The sequence below is a fragment of the Giraffa tippelskirchi genome, chromosome 13, assembly GCF_054371585.1.
Source record: "Giraffa tippelskirchi isolate mGirTip1 chromosome 13, T2T-mGirTip1v1.2.pri, whole genome shotgun sequence".
In the NCBI taxonomy this organism is placed as follows: Eukaryota; Metazoa; Chordata; class Mammalia; order Artiodactyla; family Giraffidae; genus Giraffa; species Giraffa tippelskirchi.
This window is the reverse complement of record NC_137287.1, coordinates 96959409-96980371: the sequence shown is the minus strand read 5'-3', so window position 1 is coordinate 96980371 and position 20963 is coordinate 96959409. Positions and strand designations below refer to the sequence as shown.

The following is a 20963-nucleotide window of genomic DNA, read 5'->3' as shown; positions in this document are numbered from 1 at the left end:
GTTGTGAGGAACCGAAGGCGCGAGGGCGCGGCGGGCGGCGGGTTGCAGACTGGAAGCCGGGGTCCTTGCGGTTTCGCGAATCCCGGCTCCTCCGCCGCCCCTCGGCACAGCTCCGCCCGGACCTGGCCCGCCCCCGCCGCGCCGCCCCTTCCCTCCCGGGGCTCTCCCCTCCCTCCCCGCGGGGTCAGAGCCAGGGCTGCGGCCTCGGTGCCACGTGACCGAAGCAGGCCGGGCGCTCGGGGCTCCGCGGGAAAGGCGACCGGACGCACACGGCATGGGGCAGACATCGCTGAGACCTTGCCAACACGGGCAACACGAACCAGCCAGGTGCTCGGCGCCTCCAACCCGGAGGAGCTCCGACGCCGAGACTTCTCTAAATGTGTTAGGGCTTTTGAAGCCCTCCCTCTTGATGGATGTTAATGGCGGGCTGCCGCTAAGGCTGGTTTAGTATCTGGGGCTGCGGTGGATGAGTCGGTGACCCTGGCTGTGCAGCCATCATGGATATGGTGGTGTGGACTCCTCATTGCGCCCTTAGCAGGGATCCGGCTCCCAAAGTGACAGCCCAGCCCAGCTCCGTTCCCCTGAACTCAGATCCTGTTCCATGGCCACTGCACCCGAGAAGTCCAGTGGGAGTCCCACAGCTTCCTCAGTGACCAAGCAGGGCCACTATTGCCTCTCATTCACTGCTGGGGACGCAGGTCTGGCGGGCAGCCTCTGTCTGGAGGCACCTCCATTCCCCAAGGTCCCTGCCTAGCTCCTTGCCTCCACCCCTTGCGGGGGGGCGGCTTTCACTGTGTGGGGAATCCTCAAAGAGTCTTCTCAAGGCACTAGAGATGTGGGAAGGGTGGGAGGCCACTCGGGTCTGGAGGTGGCCCCTGGCATTCCCTGGGTGAGCCCGAAGGTGCCAGCATCCTAGTGAAAGTGGCCTCCAAGCAGCTTCGCTGACTGATGACCCAGCCCCCCCACCAGGCCGTACTCTCCAGGCACGTTACAGCAGGCGCTGGACCACCAGCCCTTGGAGCAGGGCTCACTGAAGGGCCCTTGGCTGCTGCACTTGGGGAATGAATGTTTTTCGTTTGCAGAAATGGGCTGTCACGTCCACCATTGGTCAGGGTGCTCTCCACCTGTGGAGGGGTGGGCACTCACTCCTCTCCCTCTACTCCAGCACAAGACTAGAATTTGGGGTGGACATTGGGTCACCTACGGCCCCTGGAAGATGGCAAGCAAGGGCTCCACTCTCACCTGGGTGGGGGACCCCATGGAAGGTTCCCTACTGGCTCTAGATTCTTCAAAAGCCTAGGCATGTGCCATTGGGAGGGGGCTTAGGGGGTCTTCATTATCCCCTTTACTCTCCACTCCCAGTGCTTCCTCTACACTCACCCACAGCAGTCTCTGCCTCCTCTCCCATCCTCAGGGCCCCTTGGTCCACACCACCCCAACGGGCTCCCCTGGTACCCACTCCCCACACGCTCCGGCCTGTCCAAACCAAACCCTCCTCACCCTACCCACTGCAGACCCCGCCAGTGGATCTTGTCTTTCTCTCTTCCGCAGTGGGCAGGGCAGGAGAGGGGGAGGGGGTCCTGGAAACTCGCTGTGCCAAGGCCCCCAGGGCTCGCGGATGCGCATCTCCCTGGGGAGGTTCACCAGCAGCTGGGGCGCTGAGCCCGCAGCACTGCGAAGCCAATAGAACCCTCGCTGTCTCTGTAGCCCTCAGTGCCTGCCACTCACACTGGCTTGGGAAGGAGTTTGTGTGACTCGGTCCTTTGGTGTCTCCCTGAGACTTGCACTCTGCTGGCACCAGACAGAGGCTAAGGGGGAGCCAGGTGGAGGGAGCAGAGAGCTGGGACCCCAGGGTCTCAGCCGCAGCAGAGGAAGCTGTGGAGCTGGGTGCTGGGCCCTGAGATCAGGGCTACTGGGGTGGGTGAAAGAGACACGGAAAGGAGTTTCTACCCCGAGGTCAGTCCTGATTACCCCTCCCTGAGCCCCTTTTAGGCTTCCCACTCTGGGTACCTAACCAGAGTCAGCATGGGGTCTTGGGGAGTGGGGACCCTATCCCTATTTCCCAACCCCAGAGATAAGAGAGTTAGCTTGTTAACCCCCTGGTGACCAGGCAGAGCTGAAATCCATGATTCCAGGTCTGATGGGCTGCATGTGAGGCCTTAGGCAAAGTGAGGACCAGGGCCTGAGTGGCTGGGGGGTTGGGTCCTGGGGTGGGACAGGCCCTCCCAGCCAGCTGGGCTCTGGGGGTCATTTGCGTAGCAGCTGCTTCCTCCTAGCCCAGAGCTTGGGAACCCCTCACTCAGACACATGCATCAGAAAGGAAAACAGACCTCCTGGGGAAATAAGGAGGGGGCGCTGCCTCTGAGCCAGCCCCTAAGAGGGACCCAGGCCTCTCCCTGGGTGCCTCAGGGCCACCACTTGGGCAGTGCCCAGGAACGAGCCCCTTAGGGTGCAGCTGTCTGGGTCATCTGCCAGAGCTCTCCCCCTAATCCCAGCCTCCCAGGGTCTGCCTTTCCTACAGGTGGGGGTTCAGGGAAGGAGGCCCAGCTGGCTGAGTGGGGCCTGGGGTGGGGACAGGCTGGGAGGTCAGAGGAGTTCTGTGTCCTCCCCCAGGTATTCAGATAAGCCCCATCCCCCCTCTCCTCTGGGTGGGAAAAGCCAGTTCAAAGTCAGCCCCACCCCTGCCTTCTGTACTCTGAGGCCCCTCTTCCCTGACCTCGGGTGTCTGCTGACTCCTCCTGCCCCTTGGGGAGAATGAGGTGGAGTCCAGGTGGAGGGTTCCAGGGCCTCTCCAACCCCAACAGGAACTTCAAAACTCAACATGGTGAGGGGGTTGGGGTGGGGACCGTCCAGGGGTACAATGGGGAAGGGCTGGGGGGCCACGTGGGTGTACAAGTCACTGTGGACACATAGGAGCATGCACCTCTCCTGCAGGGAGGGCTGAGCTCCAGGGCCCAAGGCCGCCTTGGGCTGCCTGCCCTTCTGGGAGAGCTCAGAGCTGGAGCCAGGGGCAGCAACTGCAGGGGGGAAGGGTCCCCTGAGCTGTGGCTGCTTTTGACACTGTCATCGGCACCGCTGTCACTAGGTTTCCTGAGGGTCTCCCACATGCCTGGTTGGGCCCGGAGCTTCTGTGTTTTGACTCCTTTAAGGCTCATGGCTGCCCGGTGAGCGGGGGTGATTCCTGTGAGCTGTCACACCATGTCATAGATGAGAACCAGGGCCAGGCCTGGAGGAGGCCAAAGGTTGGAACACCACTCCCGGGCACTCTTGGGCCTGCCCTGCTCTGTCTGCTGCCTCTCCTCAGCCCTTGCTGTCTGCCTGCTTCTCTGGCCGCTGCCCCCAACCCTGTCCGTGACTGGCTCTTCCAGATCCTGCATTTCTAGGTCCTCAGCCCTTAGAGGGTCCGTGTGGTTGGGTGGGGGCGTCATCACTCACCCTGTCCCCAGGCTTAGTGAAAGGAGATCCCGGCCTTACACACAGCTTGCCCTGTGGATGACCCAGGTGGGCCTTGAGGTGGCTGCCGAGAAAAGGGGAGCAGAAAATGGAAACAGAGCTCACAGGCGCTGTGTCATTTTTGTAACCCAGTCTGGTCTCGCAGGCCCTCCCAGCTGGGTCACCAGACAACCGTTGTGAGAGTGAGGGGTCCTCTGGGGAGGGACTCAGGGAGCTTGTTCTGGGGGAGACATAATCACGCTTGAGTGGGTCATCTCCCCATCTGTTGTCGGGAGCAAGCCTGTGGCTGTAAAGATGGCGAATGTCCTGTCACATGGTGGGCTGTTTTCCACCAACTTCCAGGCCCCGGAGTCCCCACAGAGGGAGGGCGTGGAGCCACAGCACAGGCACATGGACAGAGAGATGGCCGGCCGGCTGACCCCTGGGAGGGGGGTGATGCAGGGATCTCTGCCCCCCACCCTGCCTGGGCTCCAGTGAGGATGGATATATGGACAGACGGCCGGTGCAGGCAGCCCCCTCCCGTCTGGTCTGTTACCTGTAAATAACTTCACCTGAGTGACATCACGCTGGGGGCTGGTAAACAGGCTGTACCTGATCATAAAACAGCCTGACATGGTGATGGATGGCTGCCCATCAGATTCACCGGCCCAACCTTAAACAAGGTCATGAGGGTCCCTGGCCGTCCGTGGCAGCGAGTCCCTGACTTGAAGAATGAAGAGCAGAGGCTGCTATGGGATTGATGCTTGGCTGTCATGTGGTGCACACGGCTCCCTGGCCATTGACGGACCCCCCAGCAGCAGGCTTCTCCCTTTTCCTTCCCAGGATCTCATTTTGCCCCCAGCAGCTCAGGATTCAGGATGGTTGTTTATCTCCCCCTTCCCCAAAGGGTTTATACCCTCTGCTGAGCAGGCCGGCCAACACCCCACTTCATGTCCTGCTGGACGGCTTCACGGACGTTGCAAATGCATAGGGAGCTGCAACCACATGTTAGAAGTTAGAAGCAGCCCAGATGGTTGGGATCTCAGGAAACTAACCTGCAATTCTGTCTCGGGGGCCACCCTGGGTGAGGAAACGGGTCCTCCACTGGGGTCCTCTGTCCCCCGTGCCCTCCTCAGAGACACTCGTTCCTGTTATGCCTTCCCAGAGATGCACTGAGCTCATACAAGAAAACATGTGTGCAGCACCTGCACACACGGGTGCACACACACACAAACATGCTGGAGTGCCCACCTGAACACACACACACACACGAGTACACACTAGTGACATGCATGTGCTTGCACATACACGCACAGACACCTGCACACGCAGGCACATGTATATACCCACCCATGCGTGCATATTTCCATCTTCACAGACACAAAACCTTTCAGGGAAACCCCAGGAGATCAAACACCCAGAAGACCTAAGGTGGCTCAGAAAGCACCTCACCTGCCTACCCCCTAACCCCCAACTCTCCCTTTTCATTTCCGAAGTGATGTTTGTGGTGGGGCTGGGAAAATGCACAAATGGGATCCACTCTTGCAGGTGATGAAGCCGATTGTCTTCATTTCCCACTGAGCCATCATTTCCCCAGTATGGAGCTGCTGCTGCTCGGCTGTTTGTGGACAAGACCTCGGCCCTGAAGAAGCTTGTGAGTGACGGTGACTGAGGGCCTGGGCACCTCCCCCTCCTGCTGCCAGCCTAGAGGGGGAAGGCCCATCTAGGGGGCTCCCTGGGAAGAGGGTGCGGGTGTGATTTCCCAGAGCCCCTGCCTCCCCTGCCCTCACCCACATCCCTGGTGCCACCTGTCTCTGAGCTCTCCCCAACTTCCCCATTCCATCCTGGCTGAAACTCTGCAAGACAGTGAGGTGCTGATGCCAGAACTTTCCTCTGGGGAAAGGGAGGTGTGTGTATCACAGCAGCATGAGGGGTGTGTGAGGGAGAGCGCAGAGCCTTCCCAGGGTCAGCCACCACCCCTCACCCCAGGCCCAGGCTTCACAGAGAGGGGGCTCAACATTACTGCTCCTCCTGCCCCTCCCTGGAGAGCAACTGGCTGCCACACTTGGGGGCTGGGGTGGCACCACCTCCAGGCCTCTGTCCCAGCTCCCTCCCTGGTTCCCATGGGCAGGGGCTCAGCCCTCGCCCCTCCTGGCCCTGCCTTCACCCTCCCCTGTGACATCAGCAAAGATTCAGGAACATCTCCTTGACAGGAAGATTGGGGTGGGTGGAGAGAAAACCAGAGGTTGGATGTTGAACCAAGGGCACAGACGCCCTTGGGGTCCCAGTAAGGGACCCTATGGAGGCTGGGGGGCCCCAGACCGGAGACAGAGTGAAGGTGGCCAGGGTTAGCAAACAGAAATATCGGCCCCCCAGTTAAACTTGAATATCAGATCAGCAACAACGTTTCGAGTCAGTGTCTTGTGCAACGTCCTGGACACACGTGTACTTAGGGAGTGCTCGCAGTTTACCTGAGGCTCACCTCTAACTGGGGGGCCTGGGGCTTGTCTGGCAACCCTAGGAAGTGGGTGACCCTTGGGCCACCCCGCTCGGCCAGCAGGGTGTAAATTACCTCCTTCCTTGCTGGTCTGGATGGGTGAGAGGCAGGGCTGGGGGTCGCCAGGGGCCCTGCTGTCCGTTTTCACCAGGGCTGGGAGATGGGTGGGTGGAGGTGGCCGTGGTTGTGCCAAGTCAGGGTCAGGCCTTCACCCCACCCCCCATAAATTATCCATCCCAAGGCAGGACCAGCTCCGCCCAACTGGTCTGTGCCACCGAGGGGGTTTTCCAGCCCCAGACACTCTTGGGAGGCCAGTTCCAGCCCTGAATTTGGATCATGGAGGGGGTGGGTCTGTGAGAACCCTGCTGTGGAGGACACTGGTCTGTCCTGTGGGGTACACTGGTCTGTCTTGTGGGGTACACTGGTCTGTCCTGTGGGGTACACTGCTCTGTCTTGTGGGGGACACTGGTCTGTCCTGTGGGGTACACTGGTCTGTCTTGTGGAGGACACTTGTCTCTCTTGTGGGGTACACTGGTCTGTCCTGTGGGGTACACTGGTCTGTCTTGTGGGGGACACTGGTCTGTCCTGTGGGGTACACTGGTCTCTCTTGTGGAGGACACTGGTCTCTCTTGTGGGGTACACTGCTCTGTCCTGTGGGGTACACTGGTCTCTCTTGTGGAGTACACTGGTCTGTCTTGTGGGGTACACTGGTCTCTCTTGTAGAGTACACTGGTCTCTCTTGTGGGGTACGCTGGTCTGTCTTGTGGGGTACACTGGTCTGTCTTATGGAGTACACTCGTCTGTCTTGTGGGGTACACTGGTCTGTTTTGTGGAGTATATTGGTCTGTTTTGCTTGTTTGCAGCTGGCAACTCTTCCTCTGAAGGCGGTTACCAGAATACCCCTTCTCGGCCCAATAGGAACAGGTTCGGGGCTGCCAGGGCCTCTCTCAGCAAGTTGCCTAATCCTCACCCCCGGCAGTCTGGTCTCGGCCCCCACTGGAGTTTCCCATATGGCTGACTCGCCTGGGCTTGTAGGTGATGACCCCAGCTGCCAGGGATTTATCGTGAAAATGGGACATATTTCTTTCTCACTTTCATATCCAGGCACTGAGGCCTGGAGAGGTTCAGCAGGCTGGCCAGTGGGTCTGGGCAGAGCTAGACCAGGGTACTGTCTACGTGACCCAGCCTGGCTGCTCCAGGTGGGAGGTGCCTAGGACACCATCTCAGGATTGGGGGCAGGTTCACTTTTGGAAGCACCTGAGGCCAGTGGTTGGGGGGTGCTCCGGGCACAGCCCAGGCAGGGGCTGGGGCCTTGGCGGATGCATGGCAGTATTGATGCCTACTTGTTTCCATTCTGTCACCTTGATTTGTACTCTTTTGCTCTCATCTTAAAAGAAATTTCCTTTCTCTTTCCCCTTTTCCTCTCTCTGTCATCCTCCCCCACCTTCCTCACCCTACTTCTGTCTGCTCCTGACCTGCCTCTGGCCCTGGCCCTCTGCCCTTTCCCCACTGTCTTTCTGAGGACATCCTCACAAGGTGTCCATCCTCGGCTGGGGGTCCCCTGGGTGCTGCAGGGAGGGGTGGGAGCCCCAGGCCACCTCTGGGCTCATTCCACCAGGGGTTGGGGGGAGGACGCCCGGGAGCCAGCCTCCATTGGCAGGATGGTGGGGTCTCCCAGCCAAGACCAGGACTTTATCGCATCCCAGCCACATCTGCTCAATGTACAGACTTCAGGGAGTGTCAGAGCCGTCAGCCCCATTCCTGCTGGCGGCTGAGGACCGGGAGGAGAATCAGGGACCTTGAAAGGGCTCCGAAAGAGTCAGACAGTCTGGATCGCAGAGGACGCTTGCCGGCTGGGACCACTGCGCCTTTCATCTTCATATTTTGCTTTTCTTGCATTTCCTGTATTTTCCACATTGAACACATAGATAAACAGAAATGCAATGGGAAATAAATCACATTTTATAGAGTTTGGCTGAAGGAGCTCCAATGAAGACAGGAAAACATGTTTGGGGAGTGAGAGCGCAAGGGTGCCTTGAGTCAGGCGCCGTCCCAGCCCCTTGGGGGTTTTCAGAAAGCTGGACACGTTTGCTTTGCTGGAGCAGAGAAGGAGCTGATGGCAGAGAAGGAGGTTCTGGGCCGGAAAAGGACTTCATGGACGGTAGGCAGGCCCCACTTCAGCAGAAACCTCCTTCCTGGCAAAGGAGGCCTTGTGTTCCCCAGTAGCCAGAAGCAAGGGCCAAGCCCACTGGCACCTCAGTGTAGAGGGGCCTTGTCCAGTGCCCTTGACCATATCCTGCTGGCCCAGGGGCTTGGTGGGCAGGAGTGTGTAGGGGATTAAACACGTTCCCTGGGTGCTCCACAGGTAACAGAAAGCCGTCACCTCTTCTCCAGGGCCCAGGTCCTTTGGGGAGGCCAGCTGGGGCCCTGGCCTGGAACTTCTGCCTATGAGCACCCCAGGACTCTCGCCTGTCTGAGGCTGTGGTTGGGGCCACTGCTGGGCTGGGCAGAGTTTTGAGCTGGGAGTGGGTGTCACCTTGGAGGCAGTCAGGTTCAGCCCTGTCCTTTGGGCTCCTTCCCTGGATGGGGAGTGGTTGTGTCTCAGGGTGAGGGTCCTGGGCCTGCGCCCCTGAAGACTGGTCAGGGGGCAGCCTGGGTCTGTGGCCTAGGGGGCTGGCTGCTCCATCCTGTGATGTGGGATCAGGTCGTGTGGTTTCTGAGCCCCACTCTCCTGATCTGTGTGGAGGGGGTGTTGTCAGGCGAGAGGACGGGCCTGCCAGGCACACTGGCTGGCACAAGGGGAGCCAGGAAGTGACACCACTGTTGGGAAGTCCCCAGCCCTGGACGGCCAGGTGGCCACCAGAGCTGGAGGGAGTTCTCCCCGTTCAGTGGTGCCCCACCGGCGTCTGAGTGAGACCCATTTCTGGGCCGGATGCCATGCAGAGCTCAGCCCGGAGGTGCTTCAGTCAGAAGGCGGGGCTGCAGGTTGGTGGACGCCCCTCCAGGCTGACCCCAGGGTGGCTGCCTGGCTCCAGCCCGACTCCGCCCCGTCCCAGGCTGCGCCTGCCTCCGAGCCCCCGCCCAGAGATCACCAGCCTCGTGCCTCACGTGTAAAGAATTTCCCGTGCAGCCACAGCGGCAGCTGGGACATTTCTGCAGCTGGACGTCCCGAGGAGAACCAGTGTGTCTGTCTCCCGATGCAGACATGGGCTGGCGTCCCTGGTCCCGGAACCCCTGCCCTGGCTTGGCTTCCCTTGGAGAGAAGATAAGGAGCTGTCAGCATCTCGTGGGCTAGAGACCCATAGCTTGCTGATGGTGGGGGTGTGCCAGAGATGGCCAAGACCCCTGGCAGCTTCTCCTAACCCTTTCTCCTCTGGGGCTACAGAAAGGAGCCCCGAGGCCCAAGGCCCACCTCTGGCCTAAGCCTGGCAGTGTCTGGGCCTGGTGGCCCACCCTGCCAGTCTAGGGCAAAGGGCTGGGAGGGGTGCCTGGCACATGGCAGCACTCATTCCTGGGGGGTCACCCTCATTCCTGGGGGGCTGCTGTCTCCAGTCAGAGCCTGCTGGAGCTGGGCTTGGCCAACAAAGAGCAAGTGTGTTCCTCTCCTGACACCTTGGCCAAGTTTGGATGGGCAAGGCCTGGGCACCTTGGTGAGCCACGCAGCGTGGGGCAGACACAGGAAACACACAGGTCACGCAGGAGGTCATGTCAGGATGGGACCATGCTGAGGGGTTCAGGGAGTTCTGACAGGGGCTCAAGAGCAGCCACCCTGTCCCTGGGACCTCCAGCTGCCCATGACTCTATCCTGTCTGAGAACAGAGACCAGAGGCTGCAAACAGGCCACCACGCATGGCCGCCCAGCTGTGTTTTAAAAATAGAAGAATTTAAATAAAAATACATATTTCTTTTCTCTTGAAAAAAAAATCACAGTGTTTCCACCAGGCCAGGGCTCCACCTTTAGAAAAGGTGAAGGCACGCCCAGTGACCACAGATGGCACCTCTTCTGACTGGTCACTGGTTCCCTGCACAGCCCCTTTGTGGCCAACTCCTGACTTGGACATCATTGCCCTGAAAGATGGTTGGCAGAAGGGTCATTTTACCTGGTCTCGGGAGACTGGACACCTGTCACTTACAAGTTGATATGTTTGAGCAGGACCCTGTCCCTCCCTGAGCCTCAGTGTATTTCTCCCCAGAAGCCCCTCATGCCTGTGTGCTCAGAAGACAGCGAAATCATAGGAGCTTGTGGCCTGGGGGTGGGCTCAGAACCAGATCCCAGCACCCACAAGTCCCTATGTGTGCACAACTTCCACAGCAGATGGGCAAGTATGTGCACTCCTGTGTCTTTGCCACTGAAGCCACACAGAAAATTCACACATCTTTGAATGACTTGACTAGTTGTAATATTTGGTTTTTATGTATTTTTTTCAATCACCTTATGCTAAACACATAGCCCTTCTCTTGGTGGGGAAGGGTCTCTATAGCTCTGCCATCAAGAGGCAGACCTGAAGTTGGAAGGTTTGGGGGTGACTTGGAGAGTGCCCAGGTGACTTGATGGAGCTACATGTAGCTCTGTCTTCATGGGGACAGGGTCACTTTCTCTGGGCCTTAAATTCTTTGAATGAGTGGAAGACATGGAACAGGTTTCTAAAAGCAAGATCGTGGGGGTTTGTAGGCAGTCCTTGTCTGGAATTAAGAATCAGAATGAAGCAAAGTGAAATTGGCCCACAAAGACTGTGTTTGGGAGGACTGGCTAACCTTTCATATAGTGATGAGCAAGGGGCTGGGGCTGAGAGACTGACATCCAGCAGTGTCCAAAGGCACTGGCCAGCGAGCCCTCTTTTGAGGAGCATTTCACAGGATTGATGTTCCCCAAGTGCCCTTCAGCAATGCTGGACTAAGCAATATGACATGTACAACACGTTTGTTATGCGTTTGTTACTTGCATGTCTGTCACACCCTCTGCTCTGCTCCCCACTGTGAGGAAGGGCTGTATCTTGCTTTTGTCAGTTTTCTCTGTGGTTTGTCAGGTAAAGGGTGCTCACTTACAGCTTACAGAGTAAGAAGCAGCCCCACAGAGGCCTTTCCTGGCCAAGGAGGTCAGGTCTCAGCATGAAGGTGGGAAGAGTGAGGTCCACCACTGCTGGTACCCTTTCTGGGGTGCAGGTAGAAGGATGCACTGGACCTCCCAAGTTTGTCCACAGAGCGATTTTCTTTGATCTCCTGGTTTCTCCTCAAAGGCTGTTCACACTTTCCCCACTTATGGGGCTGATAAGTTGTGCAGCCAACAGCTGGTGGCATTTGCTCCGTTGATTCAAGGAGGTGGATGTTTTTCATGGAGATAAACCTGCAAAGTCAGGGCTAGCCCCAGTGCTGGGACAAGGAGCAGCAAAGGCCCTGCAGAGGTCTGCGCAGAGTGGAGGGGTGGGGTGGGGTGTCTGCCCAGCCCTGCTGTGGCATTTTCCTCTGTTGGTTTTGCCCAAGTCTGATAAACGAGCCTGCTCTGGCCAGAGCTTTCTGGGGGCTTATCTGGCTGAGTAATCCTCTGGCCTTGGCTGGAGAACACCAGCACCTCCCCCCTGCCCCCATCCTGGCCCCTGTGGGCAGTTTCAGATGGAGGTGGAGGAGGTGGAAGGGAAATAAATTTCCCTGTCACCTTTCTCAACTCAACTTGGGGCCACTGGGGGGTGAGGATGCCCCTCTGGGGAGGGACATCTTGCCTGGGGACAAGGGTCCTTTCCACATTGGCCCCCAGCTCCCAGATCCCCACTCACTACAGCCTCACTGCACAGACCCCCTGTAACTGCAGAGCGTCATTTCTAGTGGTTCCCAAGCTCCAGACTTGGACCTGGATTGATTTTGCTTCTAAGAAGGGTCAGCCTGCCTGGATCCACAGAAAGATGAGCTGGTGCAGCCTCGTGTTACAGACAGGGAAACAGTCCAGAGACGTGAACTGGCCCAAATCTGCACAAGGAGGAGTAGCCCTTTCCAGCTTCCTGACCCCTAGGACTGCACTCTGCCCCCTGTCCCACTGCGGCCTGCCAGGGGCATCCCAGGGTCAGCGTGAGCCTGGCCTCCCTCCTGAGGACTGAACACTCTAAGTTGAGGCCACAGCCCTGGAAGAGGTGAAATGTGACCTTTGTCCAGCTGGCACTGCTCCACCAGGCACCTTCCTCTTGACCCTGGGTGGGGCAGGGGAGGCTCCTTCCACCATCCATTTCCCAGCTGTGGCTGAGCTGCCTGGCCCTGTAGCCACTGACCAGTTAACCAGGAGACTCCAGTGACCATTAGGAAGTGAGTTTGGGACCCTAACCAACCAGGGTTTTTTAATAATTTTATTTATTAATTTTGGCTGTGTGTGTCTTCACTGTTGCACTGGCTTTTCTCTAGTTGTGGCGAGCAGGAGCTACTCTCTAGTTGCAGTGTACAGGCTTCTCGTTGCAGTGGCTTCTCTTGTTGTGGAGCATGGACACTATGTACATGGGTTTCAGTAGCTGTGTGCTCCTCTAGAGCACAGGATCAGTAGTTGTGGCTCACGGGCTTAGTTGCTCCGTGGCATGTGGGACCTTCCTGGATCAGGGATCAAACCTGTGTCTCTAGCTTTGGCAGGCAGATTCTTTACCACTGATCCATCAGGGAAACCCAACAGTTTATGAACATGTATACTGTTTCCAATTCAATAGAGGCCACCTGGAACAAGGTCCAGCATGGCCTTCATTTTGTTTGTCTAGGGCAGGTGAGGGCAACCTGTGACTCTTGGTCTCTTCATCTGAGAAGTGGGGTGATGAGCCCAACCTCTCAGGGAGCTCAGCCTGGCCTGGCTCATTGTTCTCACACTCACCATTGTCATCATCATCATCATATCATCAAATGCTGAGAGCCTGATGGGGACAGGTCCCTCTGTGAATCCTGGAAACACTCCTGCCAGGAGGCCCTACTGCCCTGTTTAACAGCTAGAGGCCAAAGCAGGGCTCAGCAAGGAAGGGCTGAGAGGCCCCCAGGTCAGTCTGATCCCCAGCCAGGGGCTTATCCACCCAGAAAAGTGTCTGTTGGTCTTGCAGAGGAGAGGGCATTTGGATAGGGCTTTGAGGTCTGAGTAGGAGTTTGCCAAAGAAGGTGAGAGGAAAGAGCTTTCAGGGGAGAGGATTTTAAGGCACATGGGTAGTGACTGCTCTGAGCAAGTGGTTGGAACTGGGTGGCTGATGGTGGAAGACACCTGGGGAGCATAAATACACCTGGTGTATCAGGCAAAGGAATTTTTATTTTCTAAAAAATTTTTGACATCAAAGCACAGCCCTGAATAGGATTTCCTGTTGGACTTTATGAATTACAAAAGTAATTTATGTCCACAGTAACAATTTCTGAAAGAAAACCAATGCTATTTTGCCCTCCCCCTCCCCATGGGCTTCCCAGAGACCTCAGGATCTGCTCTCTGTCCTGACTCACCTGCCCCTTTATACAAACACACAGACGTCAGTCTATGGAAAGGTGCTCATTTATTTTGAACAAATCTGTGTCTCCTGCCATTAGCTTTATCTTTTTCCTGAACAGTCTATATGGATCCTTCCATGTGAGCATGTGTTCTTGAGCAGCCGCACAGAACTCTGCGGTGGGACGAGCAATGGCGGGTTCAGCCAGCCACTGAGGATGGACATTCCGGTGTGTCCAGGGTGATTTCTTGGCCATGGAAACTGCTGTGTTGAGTGGCCTGTTGGCACATCTGGGAACCTTCATAAATTCCCAGAAGTGGGCTTGCTGGGGACAGCTCTGAGGACGTGTTATTTTAGTAAATGCTGCCAGATCCCTTTGCAGAAGTGCTGAAGGACGCAGCAGCCTTGTTCGTGAGGCCCGTTTCCTCCCCTCCCAACCCAAGGTTTCAGTGGAAACTTTCATCCTTAGGGTGACTGAAGTCCTGCGTGCACCTTCACAGATTAGAAGCTGTTCACTCCTTAACCTTCCCAACTGTGAGGGAGGGAGCTGGACGCCTCAGCTGTCCTGAAGCCACCCTGGCCATTTGAGGTTCACTAGGGCTTTTCTGGATTATGAGCTCTGGGCTCTGCCAGGACTCTTGCTCCCTGCCCCTCCTGCCCTGCGGAGTGCCTCTTGGGCAGATTCCCTGGGTCCTGCAAGCAGGCAGCTCTGGACTTTGCACCTGGGCCCGTGGCGCCTGGGAGAGGGTGTTTCCCAGCACAGACCGCCCTGACCTTTGGCAGCACCCCGACTTCAGACTGGGGTGCCCTGGGGAGGCAGGCGGCACATGGCCTGGCCTGTAACCGGCAGTGACTCATGGCTCACCCACCATAAAGTTGAGGTGACGGGCTCCCTGGTGCTTTACCGCACCCCACTTCTCCCCGCAGCCTGGCCAAGCTGAATTCCGTCCCCATAGGGCAGCTCTAGGCTCATCTCAGACTTCTGCAGCCTCCCATCCCACTCTCTCCCACCCCACTGTTTCCCACCCTACCCTACCCTCGTGTGGGCAGCTTGGGGTGTATCCACCCTGCCTTACTCCCTTTCTCCCTCTCCTGAGTGTCACCCTAATCTTTGCCAGGTCTCCTCCTCTCCCCCTTTTCTCTTTGCCGGCCGTTCTGGGTGTCCCTTCCTCCAGGAAGCCCTCCTGGGCCCCTGGGAGATTGCCTCTCCCTGCTCAGAACTCCATCCCCTCTAGTTTCCTGCTTTTGGCTACATAGGAAAACAGGCCCTGGTGGGGAGCAGCGTGGCACAAAGAGTTAACATCAGCACAGGGTCCCTGGTCACCCCTCCCCCTGTTTTAGAGATTGGGGGAAAAGGGGAGCCCAGTGCGAGGTGCCTAGCTCAGGGTCAGACATCCAGCCCCCTGGGTGCTTCTGGAGGAACCTGGTTTCCTGTGGGGCTGAGGACAGAACTAAGAGTGTGGACTCAGGAGCTGCAGTGACACCTCACACTGCTCCTCCTCCCCACTGGCCTCTGGCCACCTGCTGAGCTGCTCTGTGCCTCAGTTTCCCAATCTGGAAAGAGGAGTTCAGGGTGTTGGGAGATGGGATCATTGTCTGTCCCCCTCAAAGAAGGAGATGCCTGGGGGAGCCAGTCCTGGGCTGAATAGGGGCTTCCCCAGCCCCTGCCGGCTTCTGCAGCCTCCCGCCCCACTCTCTTCCATCCCACTGTTTCCCACCCTACCCTACCCTTGTGTGGGCAGCTTGGGGTGTATCCACCCTGTCTTGCTCCCTTTCTCCCTCTCATGAGTGTCACTCTAATCTTTGAGTGTTGCCCTAATCCTTGACAGGTCTCCTCTTCTCCCCCTTTTCTCTTTGCTGGCCGTTCTGGGTGTCTCCTCCTCCGGGAAGCCCTCCTGGCCCCCCTGGCAGACTGCCTGTCCCTGCTCAGAACTCCATCTCCACTAGGCGCCTCTGCTCTGGTACCTGCCGAGGGTATTGCAGAGGTTTGGGTAGGAATTCTCTCAGTGTAACCTTGACTTTGAGGCTGGGGCTCTGAGCCAGTTCTCTCACTTGGCCCATGTGAATATGTCAGCTGGAGGGGCTTCTCAGGGCAAGAGGCCTTCTGGGCAGGGCTTTGGAGGCTGCGTAGGAGTTTTCTGGAGACAGTGGAGCAGCAGCAGGAGCCTGGAGCCTGGAAGTGGAGAGGTCACCAGCCATGCGGGGAATCACTCCTCACCTACTAAGGACCCACCGTGTGACCCTCTGTTGTCCTTTCCAAAGGACTCAGTTTCTTTCCCTAAGGACAGAGGGATTACACAGCCATGGCATCTATTTATTATCCTGACGGCAGACAGGACCACCTCTCCCCCAGGCCCCTGCTGCTGAGGGTGGGGGTCTGGTCAATAGTGCTATCCCTGGGATGGGTCATTCCTGAAGGTCCCCAGATTTGGGGGTGGGGGTGGGCTGGGAGGATAAACCATCCCTTGAGACCCTGGCAGGTATGGCCCTTGCTCTGTGCCAGGCGTGGAAACAGGAGAGAAAGAGGATAGCAGACAAGCTCCTGCCGTTGTTGGCTTAAAGGAGGGAGAGTAGTCAGAGAGGACAGAGAGACAGAACCTGGTGGTAGCGAGGGCAAGAAGGTCACAGAAGATCTGTAACAGAGGCAGGGTTATGCGAGATGGGCTGTCAGGGAGGCCCCTGGAGGAGGGGCCCTTGGTGCTGAGAACCAGGGCCAGGAGGGCAGCGCTGAGCCGACCCAGGGTGTCTTCCAGGCAGAGGGGACAGCATATTTGAAGGCCCTGGGGTGGAATGGAGCTGAAGAAGAGAAAGAGACCAAGGAGGTGAAGGGGAGGCTGGAGGATGCCCCATGGCCCTGTAGACCCCAGGAAGGAGGTGGGATCCCCCGCTGCCCAGCCTAGGAGCTCAGCCTGGTCCCGGAGCCGCACTGGGCCAGATGTATCCAAGACCCCTGTCCATTCGCAGCCTCTGCAGTGCCAGCCCAGCTCCACCTGCCTTCAGAGCCCAGGCTGAGCTGATTTACTGCAGGAACTGGAGGTGGGGGGTTCCCCAGGAGCCACTGATTATGGGGTGTAGGGGCTGGGGGATGGGCAAGCTGAGAGGGGTGCCTCCTCTCCCAACAGGGGGCCCAGCCAGTCCTGTGTCACAGCTTCCCGAGGGAGGATGAGACCTGGAGGGTCCAATGGCATTGAGAAAAGCCTGTGGAGCATGGGGGGTCCCCAAGCAACACGGGGGCACAGTGCCAAGCCCCTGCCATTCAGGTAGGACAGCTCTCAGGTACCTAACCTGGGGCTGGGGGCCCAGTGAAGAGTCTGGCTTCTTAAGAAGGGACTCCTGAAGCCCACAGCCCCCTGGCCAGGGGAGGGGGTAGAAGGTGGCCTCTCACCAGGTTCCACAGACCCTGCCCCCAGAGACCCCCACCCCACCGCCTGCTTCCTGCAGCCACATCCCTGAGTTCCTGCCCTGGCTGGGGTCTGGGGTTTCCTGTGTCTTTGCCCATGGCGGGGGGGTCAGAGGGGTGGGGAGTGGGTACTGTCCAGGTAGCAGAATTAAGATGAATTAAGATACCCCTGAGGCCACCCCAGACAGCAGTGCCCTGGTGCTGAGGACTTGCTAGGGGCAGGTGGGCTGTAGATGGGATGGGTGTGCTGCTGTCCACTTTACAGACCAAGGACACAGCAGGTCTCCAGCGGAGGGGGCCCTGCTCTGGCTTTTGAGTGTGGATGAGGGGTGAGGGCGGGGCCTGGTTCTCCTCCTGTGAGCAGCCTCGGGCGTAAAAGCCACTGGGCTAAATATAGCTGTGGAACTTCCCGGAACACATCATTCCAAGTGTCCAATAATGAACACTCCACAAAGTACCGTGTCCCTCAAGAAAGCCAGGCCCACCTGGCATGTCCCATGGGGAGAGGGGCAGGAGGGTCACTGCCCACTGCCGAGGGCTCAGCGGCACCCCCGCCCAGGAGAGGCCTGGGGGGTTGTGGGTACAGACCCCAGTGGGCTTGTCCTCAGCTTCCTAGGTGGCCCAACTGTGACTGGAGCTGGAGGGGGGTGTGTGTGCGGATGATGGCATCCCCATCCTCTGGAATTTTCTTGACCCTATGGGGAGGGCCAGGAGGACTGTCGGGGCCCCAGGGAAGCCTCCTGTGCTGCTGGGATGCAATGCATGTGTGGCCTCCTCTAGGAAGCCCTCCTTGCTGGCACTGCCCCCCATGGACCCCTCCCTAGCCCTGGCCACTGTCTGGCACAGAGTCTTTTCCACTTGTGGAGAAGAGTATGGACCACCACAGGCAGGCCCCACTCGGTCTCCTTGCTGCTGGCCCTGAGAGGCCCCAGATGTGTGCTGACGATGTGATGGATGACAGGCAGACAGGAGCCTGGGGAGCGGCCAAGCAGGGACCATCGATGTCCAACCAGTGATGCTTCCCATCCAGGGGTCACCCGGCCCTTTGGGGCCCCAGGAAGGCCATCAAGGCGCCCGGTGCTCTCCCTCCAGGCTGTCCAAGTCCATGGCAGGTGGGCGCCCTGAGACTGGCCCTGCCTCCCCTCCCCTCACCCCCTTCCCCTGCAGGGGACTTGTGGGGAGGAGGGCGACGCGGTTCAGCAGGGTCAGATCTGTACACAGAGGCTGAGCGCCTGGCGCATCTAAACGGTGGTCCTCGGCCAAAGCTTGGCACCCACTTCCGGGAACAGGCCTTCCTCTGGACAGGACGAGTCCCTTGCTACACCTGTGCTCTCTGCGCGGTCACCTAGGGCACCTTGGGGAGGGCTTGGCTGAGCGGGCCAACCCCTCAGGTTCAAGGTCAGTGAGACCCCAGCCCTGTGCCGCCTCCACAGGAGACTCCGCAGGGTCTTGGGTGGGAGGTCCTCTTCCCATGACCCAGGTCTGTCTTGGCTGGGGGGTGTCCGCCCCGGAGCCAAGGGTCTGGTGGTCGGGCCGTGGGCGCCCCCTAGTGGCTCCACGGAGCAGCAGCGTTGAGTGGCGGTCAGAACAGGCCGGAGCAGGACCTCAGGGCCTCCACCTCAGTGCACAGGATCCAGAGCCTGCTCCGCCACAAAGTTCTCCCTGGAGCTGCGGGGTCCTCACGCCCACCTGTCTCCCTGCCTTCTGGCCTGGTGGGTGCTGAGCCTTCTCCATGCCGGCAGCTTAGTCATCTCAGCCCCTCCTGGACAGCAAGTGGAGGCAGTCCCTGAGGCGTCACCCCAGCCCTGAGCCTCAAAGCAGGACCCCCTCAAACTGAGCCAGGCACCAGAGAGCTGGAGCCTGGGGACCTGGGTGGGACCCCTGCCCCAACAAGTCGAGAGAAGCCACTGAGAGGTGCTCAGGGCTGCAGGGCCTGGTGAAATGCCTGTACTCAGGTCATGGGTCCATGGGGCAGCTTGATCCAATAAAGGTGGGAGCCACTGTGGCTGCCCCGCCCCCTGGGGGCAGGAGGACATTCACGAGACAGTGACACACACATACGTCTGTTTCACACTGGGAGGAATTCTGAAGGCGGGGGATGGGGGTCTCTGGGCAGACAGAGGACAGCTGAGCAGGAGAGAGTGAGGAGAGGAGGAACAGCATCGGGGTGGAGGGAACAGCATGTGTGCACTCGGAGCAGCCTCCATGGGGCTCTGCGGAGTGGAAGGTTGAGCAGCAAAGGAGGGACTCCAGAAGCCTTCCCTCCCTGGCCTGGGGCCGGCTGCACCGTGAGTGTTCTCTCACTGGCCCTGACCCTCTGCCTGCCTGGCTTGGGCTTCCTCATGCTCCTTGTACCTTTCCTTCCAAGACACACTTGGGGACACTGAGCAAAGAATCATTTCTTCCTGCAAAACATTTTTGTGAAATAAGTAAATTCATCTGTGGTGAGAGTTGGAAAATTACAGCATGGGAATGGGGGGTGCAAGGAGGCGTGCACCCCTTCTGGAGTCTGGCGTGGGTGCCATCTCACTAATATTTAACAAGAGCCGTCACTTGAGGAGGGGGAGGCAACAGGTGGCCTTTACCAGGGCTTGGGGGCAGTGACAGGGACGTTTTTTCAGAGAGCAGCTCACCTTTGGGCCATTTGTCTGGAAGCCCTAATACTCTCTGAAATACACTTGATCTTTGTTTAAGACAAGGAGATTGTTGTAATGAATTATCAATTATTGTTGGCTCAGGCTGGTCTGGGAGACACGCTTAGTGGGGGACAAGGGAGGGGGTCCAGGTCACGGAGGTAGAGGCAGGAATGGATGTGGGACACCAGCTGACAGTCGATGGGGACCGTCCTGCCCCTGCACAGGTGCCCCCCACACCCCACCAAGGCCCAGACACTGAGAGTCTCCGGGTGGGGACAGTGTCTCACTCTACAAGGAGATTCTTGGGAGGATAAATTTAAATGCTTCCGCTAGTCACATACTAGCGCGATTTAGAACCAGACATAGAACAACAGTGGTTTCAAGTTGAGAAAGGAGTTCGTCAAGGCTGTATATTGTCACCCTGCTTATTTAACTTATATGTAGAGTACATCATGCGAAATGCCGGGCGGGATGAAGCACAAGCTGGAATCAAGATTGCAAGGAGAAATATCAATAACCTCAGATATGCAGATGACACCACCCTTATGGCAGAAAACAAAGAAATAAAGAGCTTCTTCATGAAAATTAAAGAGGAGAGTGAAAAAGTTGGCTTAAAACTCAACATTTAGAAAACTAAGATCATGGCATCTGGTCCCATTACTTCATGGCAAATAGATGGGAAACAATGGAATCAGTGACAGCCTTTATTTTCTTGGGCTCCAAAATCACTGCAGATGGTGACTGCAGCCATGAAATTAAAAGACACTTGCTCCTTGGAAGAAAAGCTATTACCAACCTAGACAGCCTATTAAAAAGCAGAGACATTAGTTTGCTGACAAAGGTCCATCTACTCAAAGCTATGGTTTTTCCAGTAGTCACATATGGATGTGAGAGTTGGACCGTAAAGAAAGCTGAGCACCGAAGAATCGATGCTTTTGAACTGGTGTTGGAGAAGACTCTTTGAGAGTCCCTTTGACTGCAAGGAGATCAAACCAGTCCATCCTAAAGGAAACCAGTCCTGAATATTCATTGGAAGGACTGATGCTGAAGCTGAAGCTCCAATACTTTGGCCACCTGATGCGAAGAGCTGACTCACTGGAAAAGACCCTGATGCTGGGAAAGATTGAAGGCAGGAGAAGAAGGGGATGACAGAGGATGAGATGGTTGGATGGCATCACCGACTCAATGGACATGAGTTTGAGCAAGCTCTGGGAGTTGGTGATGGACAGGCTAGCCTGGCGTGCTACCGTCCATGGGGTCGCAAAGAGTTAGATATGACTGAGCGACTGAATTGAATTGAACTGAACTGAACGCAATTTGAGTGTTTTATGGGAGAAAACGTTTTATTTGTGCAAATGTCATCTGAGAGTGTCAGGAACTCTGGAAGCAGGTCAAGTTCGGAGTTCAGTCAAGCGGCGCCCCCACGTCTGATCTCCATCAGGGAGGCAGGCTGTGCCCTGTGGTCTGCTTGAGAAAACGCCCTAGACGGTGGGACTTTTCTCCTCCTGGCGGTGTGCATCGCAGGACATCACCACTAGGCGGTACCCGAGGTCTTGTCTCTGATGGGGGTG

The 20963-nt window shown here is 57.6% G+C and overlaps 1 long non-coding RNA gene across 1 annotated transcript; it reads right to left on the bottom strand.

Annotated features, from left to right (window-relative positions):
* Positions 1-7868: 7868 nt before the first annotated feature.
* Positions 7869-10808, bottom strand: LOC145531577 (uncharacterized). The gene is made up of 2 exons (XR_014072545.1): positions 10685-10808; positions 7869-9182 (listed from the first exon to the last, which is right to left on the bottom strand). It is a non-coding gene; the product is annotated as an uncharacterized LOC145531577 (long non-coding RNA).
* Between the last annotated feature and the right edge of the window lie 10155 nt (positions 10809-20963).